This window comes from Podarcis pityusensis (genome assembly GCF_964106645.2).
Source record: "Podarcis pityusensis genome assembly, chromosome: 8".
NCBI lineage: Eukaryota > Metazoa > Chordata > Lepidosauria > Squamata > Lacertidae > Podarcis > Podarcis pityusensis.
This window is the reverse complement of record NC_138033.1, coordinates 45531770-45549553: the sequence shown is the minus strand read 5'-3', so window position 1 is coordinate 45549553 and position 17784 is coordinate 45531770. Positions and strand designations below refer to the sequence as shown.

The 17784-nt window shown below is 41.5% G+C and overlaps 1 long non-coding RNA gene across 1 annotated transcript in view; it reads left to right on the top strand.

Annotated features, from left to right (window-relative positions):
* Positions 1-14611: 14611 nt before the first annotated feature.
* The window catches only part of LOC308484006, a 41990-nt gene continuing 38817 nt past the window's right edge, over positions 14612-17784 (top strand). Inside the window, exon 1 of the long non-coding RNA XR_013989863.1 lies at positions 14612-14637. This is a non-coding gene — a long non-coding RNA (uncharacterized lncRNA). The remainder of the gene's footprint in view (positions 14638-17784) is intronic.

Sequence of the window (17784 nt, the reverse complement as noted above, 5' to 3'; positions counted from 1 at the left end):
CTTTTTGTGCATAGTTTAGATAAGATTTACTTTTGAAAAATGGCTTTGTGTTGGAAACTCAGCGGGCCCATCTCCATGTGGCACGTTCACACTTAATAATGGCAACCAATCTAGGCCATAAATATTGCAAACAACGCCATTTGAATGAGAAGCCCTATGAACCATAATAAACCCCCCATGATTAATTCCAAAATGGCTCTGTTCGTATTAGACCTGCGGTGGCCTCCCTGATGAGATCAATACAGTGTAGCCGAGTGGTTCTGATAGAAGCGTTATTATCTTTTAATCTTCAGGAGAATGGCAACTTTCTCCTGCTTCTCTCTCTCTCTCGAATACTTTGCCTCACTTGCTCTCTTTTTTTTCTTTTCTCAGAGCAACCTTGAAGGTGCTCATTTTGAGGTTGGTTCTCTTTTTCTCCCCAGCCCCACCCGCAACATCTCCTGAAATGAAGATACATTAGAGCCTTTTCAAGGATTTATCAATAATATGACACGGTCACTGTTTGCAGAGCCAACAGCTAAAAGGCACATTTGTATGCTGAGACTTACAATTGGTCACAATGACCTTCCCTGTCAGCCTCGATTTCTGCAGCAGACAAATGCCTTCAGTGAATGAGCGGTAAAAGGACAGACATTTGCAAAGGGGGGGGGGAGAGGGAGGGGATTGGTGGGGAGAAGGGGAGGGGAGACGGCAACATATTGTTCTCCAAGAGGCCAGAAACAACTTGTTAGAAGCTCGGCTGCATACATTATGCTTAGCACAGCCATCTCATTCCTTGACATGTAGCCTCTGTTAATGGCAATACACGGCCGGTTTACAGTTTCCTTTGGTTAAACAACGAGATTAAAGCTGGCATTAAAGCTGCAGCTGCAGAGGCACCAATTAGGAAGCAGAGGCTTGCTCTGCTCTGGACTCCTGGAATCCAAATAGCATGATATAGCTAAATGATCAGTCCCCTTTCTCCTCAGTCCCAAATATTTTGTGTGTGTGCACACACACGCACAAAATTTTATTTGGGAAAATAGTGGGGTTGCGGCCAGGGGGGAGTTGACTGCACAACCACAATTCCCCTGCCGCAATATAGGGAGGGGAGAAAAGAAAAGAATATAAAGAAAACGCTATTTTTAAAGGGCAGGGTGAAAGTGGTAATAGTCGATTTCCAGAGAAGAAAAGCAGACCATAGAGAGAGAAATGGCTATAGCACATTAATGGCGCACATAGTCCAGAATAGCTGTGTGATATCTCATCAACACCTAGGGAAATAGTACAGCTGTTTCAATATGCAGAATAAGTCAGGTTTTTTTGAGCTCTCAAACAAATGGGGGGGGGGTGAACAGGGATGACATGGGAGGAAAAAGTCTTGCTCACCACATCCTGCAGATGTTCCGTAAAAAGTGAGTGAGCAAATCATGGCTATTCCACATCAAATGCCCAGTGTGGAAGAAACCCTTCCCTTTGTTTCAGATAAAATGTGATGATTTCTCTGACACACTTATCTTTGTGGCTAACACGCAGCTTCTACCCAGTGAAGTTCTGTTTAGATGGCCATGAAGAATACATATGTGTGAGGCTCATGTCCCCTGGGCCATACCTAATCTCTACTAGGGACTGGATGGAGGATGGCTTGGTTCAAATTTCAATGTGAACGTACCTAATTCACACATTCCAAAATTATACTCAAACTGATGCCCAGCTATCTTACTCAACTTGCACTTCCTCAAATTTTTGATGCTGTTCTCCAAAGAAACAAAGTGCAAAAAAAGTACACACTAGGATAAAGTGTGCAAAGAAATACATGTATTAATGAAAATAAATACATAAATGCATTGTAGTAGGGGAAATCACATTAAAATATGTAAATTAGGATAATTTCTCAATATGTTGCTGATTAATTTTCACGAGAGCTTTTTGTTTTTTTAAAAAATCTGAAACTGACGTGGAAATGTGGAGAAATGAACTTATGACTGAAAAAAATGGATCCTGAGAGAAATAGAAATTGACAAATTCATTGATACCTAGTCATGCCCACTTTTGTACTTTTGATATATCAGTTCAATAAATATTTATAGTTTGTTGCCATAGGCCATTGCAGATTAGATATACTGGTGGAATTGCCATTGCCAACGGTCACCTTAAAGAAAGGTGATCATGTTGTCAGATTCCTCAAGTCATAGGATTGAAAAATAGTTGGTGGCTTGGAATGTTGCCTTTGTGGATTTTGCTGTTATTTCAGATATGAAGAGGACTGATAAGGGATCACTGGAAATCACTGTGTAAGCAAATGGTCTCCAGCAGGCTCCCACTAGCAATGCTAAGTGGTTTTGCAAGTGTAATCCCTCATTTTAGTTTTGTTCCCATTTAATTGAATTAGGAACGCATAACAACTAAAAGAGGTTACTTTCATATCCTTTACTCTGCGGTATGTATTTGTCGCATAATGATTTTCAAAAAAAAAGAAAAAAGGGGGAAAAAGTGATGCTGTGCTTGGCAAAGAATGCTTTTTTGGGTCCCCCATAACAATTATAATTCATATTCATGTCCCTGCTTCATGCTTTAAATTTTAATCAGTGTTAATTAAAAGTATTTTTTTCCAGGCTCCTTTTTTCATTTTAATTTGTGAAAACACATGCGGACTTTCTGACAATGGTTAAGCCTTCAGAGAGATGTTGCTACCAATTGTGATAGATGTCTACAATAAATAAAAAAATTAAGACCAAGTTGTAGCCCGTCCAAAATCACTGGAGGTTCTTGCTGTCTACTCAACTTTTGCTGACTTTATTTACTGACATTAAAAAAAAAATGTATTTCTCCTCCGATTTCATTCTTATAACAACTCAGTGTGTTAGGCTAGGCTGAGAGTCACACAGTTGAGTTTCATAATGGAACTGGGATATGAACCCACAAACAATTCTGTGTATTCATCTTCTCTATATGTTCTTTTCTAGTGTGGTAGGATTGGGGAACAGGTGGCCCTCCAGATGTCATTGAACTACAACTTCCATTATGCCTGACTCCTGGCCATGATGGCTGGACATGTTGGAAGTTATAGTCTGAAACATCTGAAAGGCCACAGGTCCCCAGCCCTGTGACCTAGATTTGAGTTGTGCGAATGGATGTCATGCTAGAGAAGTAAGTAGTATAGGGTTCCCTTTTTGCTGAGGCTGATGGCCTTCCAAAACATATGGGGGCCATCTGGTTGGGAAAGGCTTCAAAGGTGTAGAGGGACAATTATGCTCTGGTAACCGCTAGGTTAGATTACTATAGCGCATTATATGTGGGGCTGCCTCTGAAGACTGTTCGGAAACTTCAGCTGGAAAAGAAATCCCAGAACTGTGCCTAAAAATGCAGCACAAAAGAAAGTGTAGATAAGCCCTTATCAGTATTATTTTCACCCCACTTAATAACCCTTTTGGATTCTCAAAACATTTCACAATTAAAAGCACCAAAAATTCCAATAAATATTGTAGGCAGTGTCATGACTGGGCTATTGTCCTCCCCATTATATTTCTCTTTCCATTCTCTACATTGTCTCTCAGAACTAGCAGCTGTGGTACCATGTCTTGTGTACTTTTCCTACTTAATTAACTTAGCACATATAGAGATTTCATTCATAAGTTGCTCTCATGTGGTGTATCCGAAGTTGCTATGGTTTCATGGCTCTATTACCCCTGCGTGTTTTCAAGTCCCAGAAGAAACGAACGAGAAATTCTAAGAGACCTTTTTTTGTTGAAAAGCTGACATTCTTGAGAGATTGCAGCAAGAGATGTTTGTGCTATGTTTGTGTTTGTGTGTGTGATTTCTAAAGAGTGTTCTTGGTTAGGAGTAACCCTTACAGACTTAGATAAAACTGATCACTTCTGTTTTTATGGATGAAAGTTCTCTTGATGATCTACTGAGGAAGTCTCTAACACTTTCCCCCTTTACTCTGAGAGGTGAAGATTAGGTAGTGGTAATTGGAACTTTTTAAATTGGTAAGAATGTGCTGATCTATTCATGTTCCAGCTGAATTTTTTTATTATCAGATCCTATTGAAAGATTCTCATTAGATTTCCTTTCTTCCATCTCTACTTGTTTAGAGAAAAGTATTAATCAGCCCAGAGATGCAAACAGATATAAAGAAGCAGAGGGAAAGTAGATATTCCAGACTGTAGAAATATGTAGTTTGATCAAGTTGGTTGGCTAAACTTTTTTAAAAATCCACCAATTCATTCATAGCAACTACTTTAACATATTAGCTCCTGGAAATGACTTACTTCAAACATCTTTTGATCATTTCTCATGGTGATTCTTATGGCACCTGAAATCGTATGAGCTTTGGGTTTTCTGACAACATTCTTTGACGCCAGAGGCACATTTGGGGATGTACTGGAAGACTGCCACATATAAATTTTGTTAATATGGATGAGATCTATCAATTATTGTTAGTGTATGGAAGTTCATTAATAAGGTATTCATCGTACCAGGTTCTTAGGCAGAGCTATGAAAATGTATTTATGAATTGACTGGCTTTTTATCAACATCTGATCTGCATTCAACTACTAGCAACTCTAAGATGAGTCCTGCTGGACCAGACCAAAGGTTTGTCTAGCCCCACATCCTGTTTCTCACAGTGGGCAAACTAATGCCTTTGGGAAGCCCACAAGCAGGACACAAGCGCAATAATCCACACCTGTTCCCCAGTGACGGGAAATTCAGAGGCAACCTCAGCACTTTGAGGCAGCATATGACCATCATGATTTGCAGCCATTGATATCTTTTATGAATTCATCTAATCTCCTTTTACAACCATCTAAGCTAGTGACAATTGCCCATCTTGCAACAGCATGCAGCTAACTGAATGCTAGGTGAAGAAGTACCTCCTATTGTCTGTCCTAAATCTCCCACCATTGAGTTTCACTGAATGGCCAGTTCGGGATTCTATTATTTGCATATGTAAATGGAATTAGACTAAGCAGTTCAATAGGGTTCTATTTTTAAAGCTCTTTAGGTCCATTGCCTTCCCCCTTCTCCAACCAAAGTTTCATGGATTCCTCTGTCTCCCTTCTGCTTACTCTTTTGTCTACCTTTTATTTGTTCTCTTTTGACATGGCTGTGTTGGTGACTGTAGCATTGTGATTCCATTTCCTGCAGCCACTCTAGCTTGAAGCCACATTGAATATCTAGCATGGAACCATGTTTGACCCTTTGTTTGGTCAGCTTGTGCTTTGGTCAGCTCACTGCCAATGTGCTGGGCTAGTCCAAGATATTTTCCCGCCTGAGGCACAAAGGACAGGAAAGTGTCCTTGCCCAGGTTACAAGTACAGAAGCTGATCAGACTGATGATGGAACAGTCTACTCCGCTATACCTGAAGGTAGCAGTCTAGTTTACAGGGTGCAGGGCAGGCACAAAGGGCACACAGTTTTGTTCTCTAACACATTGCCACCATTCTTATTCCTTACCATCTCCTGCCTAAGATGGCTATCTGATGCTATGTCATGGTAAGGCTTCTTTAACCTTTATGCAACTATCAAGAAAAAAGCTGCCATTGGAGGGATTCCTAAAGGCTGTGGTGGTGAACCTCAACTCTGGATGTCAAACATGGCCACCAGGCCACTTGGGTCTCTCCTCAGGCCACACCCTCTCTCTCTGGGCCATGCTCCTCACTGCCCTTGTTTCTCACCCTTATTTAGTGTTTTTGCCTGCCTGGAATGTGTCCTTGAACTCTGATAATGACACTTGCTTCCCTGGATAGAGGGTGTGTGTGTGTGTGTGTGTGTGTGTGTGTGTGTGTGTGTTGAAACTAGCCTAGTGCAAAAAGCAACATTCATTTTAAAAGCAGATGCACCACCTATTTTGGCCACCACTTGCATGTGGCCCCCAGAGGGCAATGTAGCCTTCAGGCAGAAAGAAGTCTTCCTGTCTGGCCTGAATTTGCACCAGAGCAAAGTCAAAAACAACAGCATTTTAAATACCCTCATTCTCTTTCTGGATATGGAGCTCTCTAGCTCTGTTCCTGAAGGGGTTTTTTTTTTTTTTTTTTTTTTTTTTTTTTGGTACTGCTCTCCTGTGCAAGAAGCCAAAGTAATCATCCCTGTGATGAATAAGAGGACCGAAGCTGCAAGGGGAAACCAAAGGTCTGGGTGGAGTGTCAAATTGCACTGCTGCTGTGGTGGTGAACATAGCAATACAGGCTCCAATAAACAAGAGGAATGCTGTGCTGGTAAATGAGAGAGGGAAGTAGGTTATAATTACTTTAAGCACAAAAGGAAGCAAAAGTATTGGTTTTGAAAGCAATTTGTGTGTGTGTGTGTGTGAGAAAGAGAGAGAGAGAGAGAGAGAGAGAGAATGCATTTGTGTCATGATAACAGCAAGGAAAAGAGGGTGAAAGAGGCAGACAGAAGTAGCATGCAGAGGACAGAACTAGGCAAGGGAGGCCATCAAGTCATGTCAGCCACACTCAGGACCTGCAAAGTGGCTTGAATGGAAACTGGCATTAGAGACAGTAGGGGTTTCATTTATCGAAATAGGAAAGGCAGAAGGTGCCAGCAAAATAATTTTTGTTGTTTGTTTGTAGAAAGGGGGGGGGGAGAGCAGACAGCAGGGAAAAGAAAGCATATATTGGAATAGTAACTCAAGTATAACTAGCAATAATCATAGTACTGCTGGACACTCACTCAATGCATAGAAGCCTACCATCACTGCAGAAAGAAGATGAGTATGTTTAAGCTTATTTCACTGATTTGCAAGGTTGTGTAGAGGGAATAAAACACACCCAGAAGTCAAGCAAATTCCTTATGGAGGATATGGCTTTCAGTGCTTAATGGCTATGCTCTACCTCCACTGTCCGAGGCAGAATGCCTCTGAATATCAGTTGCTGGGAATCACAGATGGGGGGAGGGTTGTGGTGCCCAGGACCTGCTTGCAGGTTTCCCATAGACATATGGTTGGCCAGTGTGAGGAACAGGATGCAAGACTAGGTGAGCCTTTGGCCTGATCCAACAGGGCTCTCCTTCAATTCTTTCCCCCTCCCTTTTTTGGGTGGTGGCTTAGTTTTAAAGCAGGTTTAGGGAACCTTTAGCCCTCCAGATGCACCAGAACGACAACTCCCACCATCCCTGGCCATTGAACACGCTTCCTGTTTTTAAATGAGCAGGGTTGCTGAGCTCTTGATTTAGGTGTTTCACTTGCAGCCACAAGACACTTTGCAGCCTCCCAGACATCTTTCTTGGACTGGAATGCAGAGGTGACTTTTGAAAGAGGTAGAAACTGCAACAGTGGCGTCTGTATGAATTCTGAAATCTGAAACTTAGAAATCCTTCCATCATTGTTTATAACTTTATTTAGAGCTGTGATTAATCTCCATTTGACAAGTTGTTTCAGTATTGGCTTTATACAACCTGCATTTATTTATAAAAGTTGCAGCATCATGTATAACTATCAGAAAGTTCTCAAATGAAAACTTGGAGCTCGGAAAAGGGGGGAGATTTCAGGGGAGAGGTTTTGAGGAGTTCTTGGGAACAAAAGTGGGCTTGTGTGCTATGAGGTAAGGATGAGGGGAAATCCTGGTTTTTTGCGGGGGAGGAGGCCTTGTTAGTGGTGACCAGTGCTGCATGTTGTGCTTAAATAATGTTTGTCTTACCAAACCTCTTTAAGGCTATTCTCCCCACCCCCAATGCCCCAGTTGTAATTAGAATACAGTGTTTTTAAGGGGTGGGTTGGCAGCCCACCAGTAGCAGCCACCCCCCCGATTGCCCTGTGATGTTGCTAAGTTCTGTGGCATGCTTGGTAAAAATAAAGGGGGGTGTCAACTAGCAGCCATTAAAAAAGAGGCCACAGAGTAAAACCGTGTTAAAAAGTAATGTGGTTTTTCTTTTCTTTTAAAAAAAGACCACTACTGCCAACACAGTGGCATGCCCAGTGTCTTAAAAAACAAACAAAAACCTTTAAATAACTCCCTCCCCAAAAATCTCCCACCAAAATGTCCTTCAGTTCAGCACCTACAAATGAGTATTCTTTGTTCAGTACTAAATGGGTATTTTCATCCAGTGCTAAAAGTAAAGCTATTGAATGCATAATAGCAATTTTAGTTAACAATAAATGTTATGTAAATAACCTAAAACTAACAGTCCTATGAAAATTGCAAAACAAATTATGTCAATATTTCAAGTCAATAAAATATTCAACAGTTTGGGGACAAAATCGGTATTTTGGGAATGCAAGATAATGTTCCTCTAAACTTTTTTTTCCAATTGAAGAACTTTTACTTTTTTCACACTCATTTACAGCTTTTGTTTCTTTGATATGTTACTGCTTTGATACATTCCCTCCACTTGGATGTAACTTCTTTCTCCTTTGTTGCATGACCCTCATCCAGTCAGGGAGCATGAAGCCACTTGTAGTGTAAATAATAATCACAGTGTTATGTAGGAAAGGATGTTTTGTGTGTGTGACTATATCACTGAAGGCAAACAAAAGTGACTGTGGATGAGTATCACATCTCCTAGATTCCTCTTGAGGCCAGTCAAGGGGGATTCCTGATTGCTTTAACTCTGAATGGGAGAAGAAAGATCCAAATTAGAAACAGAATTGTTAGAACCCAAGACTAAGAATTTATCAAGAATGTATAACTTGCTGCTGAAATGGAATACTCAGGATGAAACGGTAAAATCGGCTATGATTAAATGGGCACAGGACGTTGGACATAACATTATGTTTGCTGACTGGGAACAGTTATGGACCACAGGTATGAAATTCACGGCATGTAATGCCTTAAGAGAGAATATCATGAAAATGATATACAGGTGGTACATAACCCCAGTCAAGCTTGCGAAAATCTATCACTTGCCCGATAACAAATGTTGGAAATGTAAAGAAACTGAAGGTACATTCTTTCACCTTTGGTGGACATGCCCAAAGATTAAGGCTTTCTGGGAAATGATATATAATGAATTAAAAAAGGTATTTAAGTATACCTTCCCTAAGAAACCAGAGGCCTTTCTCCTGGGCATAGTCGGCCAAATGGTGTTAAAAAAGGATAGAACTTTCTTTATGTATGCAACAACAGCAGCAAGAATACTCATCGCAAAGTATTGGAAGACACAAGAACTTCCCACGCTGGAGGAATGGCAGATGAAACTTATGGACTATATGGAATTGGCGGAAATGACTGGTAGAATCCGCGACCAGGGAGAAGAGTTGATGGAGGAAGATTGGAAGAAATTCAAAGACTACCTTCAGAAACACTGTAAAATTAAGGAATGTTAGAGTGATGTTGGACTGAAAACAAGAGGTTTCCAGCTGTACAGGTTAAAGTTAATGATAGACTAAGATTAAAGATTAAGATTAAAGATGTTTAAAGAAATGGAAATTTGATAATAAAAGGGAAAAATTTAAAGGTATATGACATTAAGAATAAGGTTTAAAAAAGTTGAAGTTATATATTTTAATATTTTATTAAATTAAAGATTGGGTTTAAAAAAGTGGAAAAGAAACTGCTGGACAAATAATGTAGATTGGAATACAAAAGAGGGAGGTATGAGGAAGTCTAGAAAATAAGTAATATAAAATTGGGAACGGAAAAGAGAGTTTGTTTTTAATTGTTATGTTCTGTTTTTTTTATTGTTAAATTTTGTATTGTTTTTTTGTGTGTGTTGTTTTGCTTTTTTCTTCGTTTAAAATCTTAATAAAAAATTATTCAAAAAAAAAAAAAAACTCTGAATGGGAGAAGACTTTTGTCACAGTCCCTGAAAAGTTTCTGAAAGGGAACTTCTTGCACCTACAGAAAATGCTCATAAAAAGCAACACACACCCTTTTAGCTCATTCCTGACTTGATGGTGTGTGAAACCTCAGAGATGAATGATCTCCATAGGACCGCTCTTGGAAAGAAGGCAAATTGTAATGTGAGCTGAATGGATTCATTTTTATGATCCTCTTTGCCATTTTGTGTGACATTTTTTAAACTTAAATTGATAATGGAATCTTGCAGCAGGCATAAAATATGAATTAGCAGAGGTCTGGAGAGAATGCAAACAGAAAGGCAGGCACGGAAAGCCCCTCTGAGAAATTCAAATGAGGTGTGTACTGACACAGTTTGTTGCTGAGGTACCATACAATTATTGTCAAGGTAATAAAGCACGACAGAATATTTTCGGGGTACTTTAAAGTCAATGGAACTAATATTGTTGACAGTGGTAGTTCACAGGGCAATAGAAAAGAAGAAGTCACAGTTCCGTCAGCAGGGAATATTTGCTGAGTTGTTCTTTCAGCTCTTTCTTCTTGTAGGATTTCTCTTCTAGTCTGTTTTGTTTTTGTTTAGTAATGAGCAGAGTATCTAGTTCTCAAGTTTTTCAAGGTATATTTGAAAGCGTGTGGTAAAAATCTCAGAGGCTGAGTTTCTAGTCATTGTCGCAAAGCTTCAGTGGCTACATTATGGGATTCCACTCTAGGCATCCACAGTTAAAGGATATCAGAGGATGGGATAGGAAAAGAATTCTACCTGAGCAGAATTCTGTGGCCTAATTCTGTCCCATTTCTGTTTTGCCTGCACATTTTCAGTGGTTTACAGTACATTTCTCCTTAAAATGTACATTTTCTACACTTTGCACATACTTTTGAGCATATGTTTTGTGCACCAAAATGGCATTATAAAATCCGGAGAAGTGCAGAATTTGACAGAGAGCTCCATTCTAATCCACAATAAAGTTTGGGAGGGTTGGCTTGGGTCAGTCCATTGTGAATATTGGTCCAAATGAAGTCTTTCCCCATCCATAAGAGCGTAAAAGTGTTAAGCTAAATTAGTGGTGGGGAACTGGATCCAGCCAGCAAGCCCCCATTCCTTGCAGGCCAATTTTAATAGGTAAGTGGGACCATTCACCTGCCAGGCACCTAATGTCATGCCATCAGGTGACTGACACCCATCAAAGGAGGTCACAGCTGATCCGTGGTTAAAGAAAAATCCTTTGAAGCTGTGCTTTCAGCATCAGTTGATTGGTACTGAGAGGCAACCTTTGATCAGCCTTTATAAGGAGTCCCTTCAGAGTTTGTTTCAAGAGAATGGTTTGAATCAGATAGATTCCTTCCAAACGCACCATTTTCCATTCTGCAGATAAATTAGCCCTATGTTTATTTATTTTATAAAATTTATATACTGTTTGATTGTAAAAACAAACATCCAAGTGGTTTAGGAAGGTGTCTTGCGCTACTTCCTTCAAATGGAACATTCCCCCCATACCTACAGACATCTGCAGGGGAAGAAATGCTCCAGTTGGAGGAAGAGGTTTGAATCCAATACACATACACACAGATATTCTAACACTGTATTCCTGGGTGGCAGACATGAACACCCACACACAAATTAGAGGTCCCAGTTCAAGGTGAACATCCCCTTTGAGTTTAATTTGATTTGGTTCTCATACCTCCACAAACATTTGCAGACAGAAATTGAGGATTTCCCAGTGAAATGACCCTCAACTGTCTAGGAGAGGCTTCATGGAGTCCCAAATAATTCAGACTATGTGACAGCCCAAACACCAACAGCTGCAGCTGACTGCACCACACTTTGGTGTGTAGCTTGTGTCAGTTCAGAGCAGCCTAGGAGCAGTTGCAATGACCCATGATCTCTGCTTGTAGTATACAAAGATTGCAGTGGAGATTATGGTGCCATGTGATCTCTGTGAGAGATGCCACACAGTGCTCTCAAGTATTTATAGCTGTGAATTGTGGAGCTTGCTAGCTCCTTGATCCTTGGCTGCAAAATGACAGCTCCATTCAGCCCAGGAGAGGTGTGCATAGCTGGCCCATGATTCCCATCTGCAATCAGTGACCCCAGGATCTCAGCAGCACTTTTGTCAATTGCGGTCAGGGGATATACGGCAGGTGGCGTTTCCTGGAGTAGATGGAGCTGCCTGTTCCATTTGTGTGGTCTCCATTTGCTCTCTCCTTTCTTGAGGTAAGGATGTGAACTGGAAGGGTGTTAGATGCAGGAAGGAGTCAGCTGCTTCAGTGCTCAAGTGGAATGCTCCAAAAAAAATCCCCTTTCATTTTTTAAAGTGTTTGACTTGAACATTCCACTAATTGACTTCTAGAGTATGTGTGTACATGTGTGTGTCTGTTAAACAGACCTGAAGGGGTTTTTATAAGGATGCTTTGAATGAATAAAATAAAGCAACATTCAAACAAAAATACATATTAGTAGCAGCCTTACACTGAGTCAAACCCTTGGTCCATCTACCTCACTATTGTCTACAATGACTGGAAGTGGTTCTCCAGGATCTTGGCAAAGATATCTTTCCCATTTCTACCTGGAAATGATAGGGAATGAACTTGGGAACTTCTGTATGCCAAGCAGATGCTCTACCACTGACTTACAAAAGTAAACAACATGGATGAGATGTTTTGACCATATAAATTGGAAAGAAAAACAAACTACCCTGCCGACTGCAATGTCAAAGTCTCAAGAAAAGCTGAGCTAATGTTCACATATTTTTCTTCTTTGCACTTTTGTCAATATACTGCCAGTTCAGATAAGGACAGGGAGTGCAAATTGCTAATCGCTTGTTTTACAAAAGGCCAATGACTTATTCATCCAGTGCTGGAACATCATGTATTTTGTTGTCCATAATGCACACATGACTCATTTGTTCATGGTCTGGCCATAAACCCCAAACATGAGGGTCAGAAGTGGGCTAAAATATATGTACCTTTGAAATGTACTGAGGTTTCCAGACCACCACCATCTTCTTCTTCTTCTTCTTCTTCTTCTTCTTCTTCTTCTTCTTCTTCTTCTTCTCACCTGAACAAAAGCTTACAACTGGGCTTCATATGACTAAGAGACCAATTTCTGGATCTACCCTGCCTAGATGTCAGTAGATCAGGGTTGGGGAACCTCAGAAATGAAGGCCAAATGTAATCTTCCAGGCCTTTCATCTAGCCTTCGGACAGTGGCTTGGCATTGGGGGAAGGGGGGGGCTGGTGCAGCTGCAGCGGGCTGCCTCTGTGCCTAGCCCCCTGCATGCCCTGTGTGCCATGTGTCCACCCCGGATGGCAGTAGCATACGCGCCACCGCTGCCTTTGGAGCCCTCCCCTGTCTGCAGTCCCCACTGCCCCTGTTTCACACGGTCAGGTCTTCCACCTCCCTAAAATGAAATCGGGGTCACAGATCCATGGGGGCTATGGGGCTGCAGATTGCTCACCCCTCCTTCAGATACCAGGCAAAACCAGCCACATTATCCAGCACCTTTGGCATGGATTTAATTATGTGACACTTTGTGATATTGTGCTTATAACACATGATGCTGCTTTTATGCTTGGTTCTAGCTTGATTTATTTTGTATTTTGTTCTTGTATTCTTGAAATTGTGTATGTAAGCTACCCTGGAGACTGCTGATGGAAAGATGGGGATCTATTTTTAAGAATTTATTACAACTCACCCTTGTGACAGCAGCATCATAGCTGATGGAAATGTGAGGAAAATGAATCCCTGAGCAAGCAGAGATTCATTGCAACCCATTGTCCAGATAAAAATGTCCTGTGTGCAGACAATTCATGGGGGACAGGATGGTTTCATACAATGGAAGACAAGTACAACCAAGGGACGGAGAGACACCAGGTTGATCTTGACCTTTCTGAACATTAATGGGCTGCTCAAAATGTCAAATTAAATCACAGGAGTCTTTTCAGTTGACTTCAGCAGTCATTAATAGAGGACCTACCATCAGTGGCCATTATCCATGATGCCAAGGGACAGGATGGCTGCAACTCGACTCATTTCATAAGTGAGCATCATAATATATTCAGTTTGACCCATATGTTCCCCATATTTAGTTGTTATTTCAGTAGTTCTTTGCATGCATGACTATGATCTCCAACAGAGGCGAATGGCCCTGGTACTTAGGGAGAACAGCTAGGAGTCTGTTTTCACTCTTCCCCAGCATCTGCTATCTGAGGTGGTTGCTTCACTTTGCCTAATGGTAGGGTGGCCCTGACCTGATGTGGTTGGAGCAACAGGAGAGCAGTCAACCAATGGCTTCAACTTAGTCCCTTTGGCAAATGCTTCGAAAAAGAACTGAGTGACATGTAGGGTCAACACAAGGTGCACCTCAGTTGTGCCGAAAGTAAACAAAGCAAATATATGGCTCAGAAAGAGCAATGCAGCCAATAGAATATTCACTTCTACATTCCTAAGGCTGTCATATAAAAGGAGACACGGAGAGGTAACTTAAAGGTAGAAGAGGGATCACATAGCTTGAAGGGAACATCAGGGAATTGAAAGGTAGTATGAAGTCTTGGGACTGGGAGCCAAAGTGCCATTTGAGATTTGGGGGAGAGCTGGAAGGGTTGCTTTTCATCCACCCCCAAGAGAGGTAGGGGTTGTTGGGCTGGAAGAGATAGAACAGGGGAATTTATCCTCTGAGGTAAGTTCTCTTGGAATGTACTTCAGAAGGGTGAAATAAGGAAATGCTTCATGCAACCCTCCCTCTGGGACATATTTTGTTTTTTGGAATATGTACCTGAAACCAACCAACTAGACAAAGAAAGTGGAAAGTTCCAGATAGCTTGATTGCTGAGGCAAAGACTGGATTTTATGAGCACATCTCTTCATGTTCACAGAATCACAGAATTGTTGAGTTGGAAAGGACCTCAAGGATAAGGTATCCTGGTATGTATTATGAAAGTCCCTAACAATATGTAAGCTAAGGAAAACTGTAATGAGTTTAGGTTCTCTGGGCTATCAAGCAGCAGCTTGGTAATCTTGCTGCATTGCAGTAATGGGTTTAATGTTCAATCTCTGATCAAATTAAAAGGAACAAAGATTTCATACCATAAATGAAAAACTAAGTATACTTTTGTTCAACTTTAAAATAATAAAAGTATCCAACTGGGAAAAGGTAAGTCACCTCCATTGCTCTACCTACTTTTTGGCCATATGGCTCCCATAAAGCTCCCAGCGAAGGAATGCAACCTTGGAATGCAAAGTTTTCCCACCCCTGTTGTAAAGGCAGCTTGGTACGAAATGCAAAAAAGTGACTACAGTGGTACCTCAGGTTACAAATGCTTCGGGTTACAAACTCCACTAACCTGGAAGTAGTTGCTCCAGGTTGTGAACTTTGAACCAGGATGAGAATGGAAATTGCGCGCCGGCGGTGTGGTGGCAGCAGGAGGCCCCATTAGTGAAAGCGCACCTCAGGTTAAAAACAGTTTCGGGTTTAGAACAGACCTCTGGAACGAATTGAGTTTGTAACCCGAGGTACCACTGTATTTTAAAATGTATGTCGTGTAGAAAAACAGTGCAAAACTAAAAGGATGCATGGATGCCACACCTCTCAGTTGTTTAACTCAGAGGTCTTGCTAACCATAACTTGAGAGATTTTTGGAAGCTTATTCCCTTATAACTTCAGGTCTTATATTTCAAGACTTGGATAGGAAATCACTTGCATCAAGTTCAAGTAATACGATAGTTGCAATGCTGGCACTTTCAACCCTGACATGTTATATTCTCCTTAGGAGGGAAAAGGCCCATTAAAACATTTCTCCAATTATTAACATTTTCTGCACTGTCTAGACATTTAGGATGCAGGAACACACTGTTTATATGTCTGCCTTGTCTTGCTAAATGTACACATTTTAAGTAAAAACAGCTCAAGATTTTTCCCTTCTACTACAATATAAGCTTTATTCACATTTTCCTCCCAGTAAAGAACCAGACAAATCCCAACAGGCTTAAGACTTAGGTTTGGCTCCAGTTAGATCAGATAGTCCAACTTCTCTGTCTCTTTTCCTGAATTTCATATGTCCAAAGTTGAATTGTGTCAAGTCCAAGGTTAAACATGATATGCAAATTCATTCCAAATAAGGGCCAAAATAGATCTGACATGAAGATGTGTTGTTGGTGGTGATGGTTGCTGCTGTGGCAGTGTTTTATGCTGGTTGTTGTGGCTGGTTGCTCTTGTTGCTGCTGCTGTGCCTAATTAACAGCATTTTGGGGGTGTTGCTTGGCTCCTATTTTTAAAGAAAAATTATCATTTCCCTCGTGTAAAGTCATTTTCTTTGTTTGTTTAAAACCATTTCCAGTTCTGCATTAGGTAAAGGTAAAGGACCCCTGGACAGTTAAGTCCAGTAATGGGGTTGCGGCGTCCATCTCGTTCCAGGCCAAGAGAGCCACCATTTGTCCACAGACAGCTTTCTGGGTCATGTGGCCAGCATGACTAAACCGCTTCTGGCACAACAGAACACTGTGATGGAAACCAAAGTGCCGTTTACCTTCCTGCCGCAGCAGTATCTATCTATCTACTTGCACTGGTGTGCTTCCGAACTGCTAGGTTGGCAGGAGCTGGGACCGAGCAACGGGAGCTCACCCTGTCACGGGGATTCGAACCGCTGACCTTCTGATAGGCAAGTCCTAGGCTCTGTGGTTTAACCCACAGTGCCACCCACGTCCCAAATGTGTGTAAGAAACATAATTAATAAATAATGCATCCATTCCAATTTGAAAACAAGACTAGGTAATTTGGAGCCTCAAAATCTGGGGGGAAAATTTGGAGAAGAAATTTGAAAACATCCCTCTAGCAACCAGAAAGTATTCCCAACTCATTTCGCAACACTGAAGAGAGTGGGGAAGCCTCTGCTTGCATGGATCGCTGCACTTGCCTCGACAGCCAGCATACTGCATAACTTTGTGGTCCAAATCACTTTGATCAAACCTTCAAAATGAGACTCCTAAAGAGCTAATTCATCTGTCAGTTCAACCTGCAAGGTGCTTTTCTTCTCTCATTACGTTTTGAAATCAAACCTCTCTTACGATCCTTACACAACTTTCATTTCCTTAAGCATCAGCAAGGTTCCACATTTCAAAAGCTCTTGACTCAACTACAAAAGGCAGCACATCATATTTATTTCTTAATCAAATGGGGGGGGGGAATAAAAGCGGCAGGACTCTCGCTGAAACCTGTGGGTAAAGGAAAGGAAGTTTAAAAAGAAAGAAAGAAAATTATTCATATACTAAATCCCTAGCTTTCCTTTATCTTTGACACAAAGGAATAACATAACATGGTCAAAAAGATAAAACAATGTTTTTCATGAAACAATCAAGGTGAGAGCTTTGTTGTTGGCATCTGTCTGGCTTAAGAGACAATGGAGTGCATTTCTGGAGGTGAAGTCAAACAGTTGAGTTTGCAGTGACCTCCCTTGGGCACAAGGCTGGGCAGTGTGTATGGAGGTTTTAGGCTGCCCAGATGACAAGACCTCTCCCTCAGCCTGGCTGATTTGTGCTGCAAGGGAAAGCAGAGCAATACGTTTGGCACCAGCTTGGCTGCAGGAGTTGCCAGAAGGAGGCACACAGGGTGGCGCTGTGGTCTAAACCACTGAGCTCCTTGAGCTCGCTGTGACGGGGTGAACTCCTGTTGCTCTGTCCCAGCTTCTGACAACCTAGCAGTTCAAAAGCACACCAGTGCAAGTAGATAAATAGATACCGTTGTGGCAGGAAGGTAAACAGCGTTTCCGTGCGCTCTGGTTCCGTTGCACTAGAAGCGGTTTAGTCATGCTGGCCACATGACCTGGAAAGCTGTCTGTGGACAAATGCTGGCTCCCTTGGCGTGAAAAGCAAGATGAGCACCACAACACCATTCCACTGTCTTGGGGACTCAACTCTGCATTTGTGTAGGGTTTACTCCTTGGCTTTTTCTTCTCCCCAAGATGCCTTGCAAGGCAGGATATTTTTTCTCCCCAAGTTGATGAGCCCCATCTGCCCATCACTTCTTCCTACAGCACATGCAGAAACTGCCTTCTTGAGCACTGGATCCAATGTTGG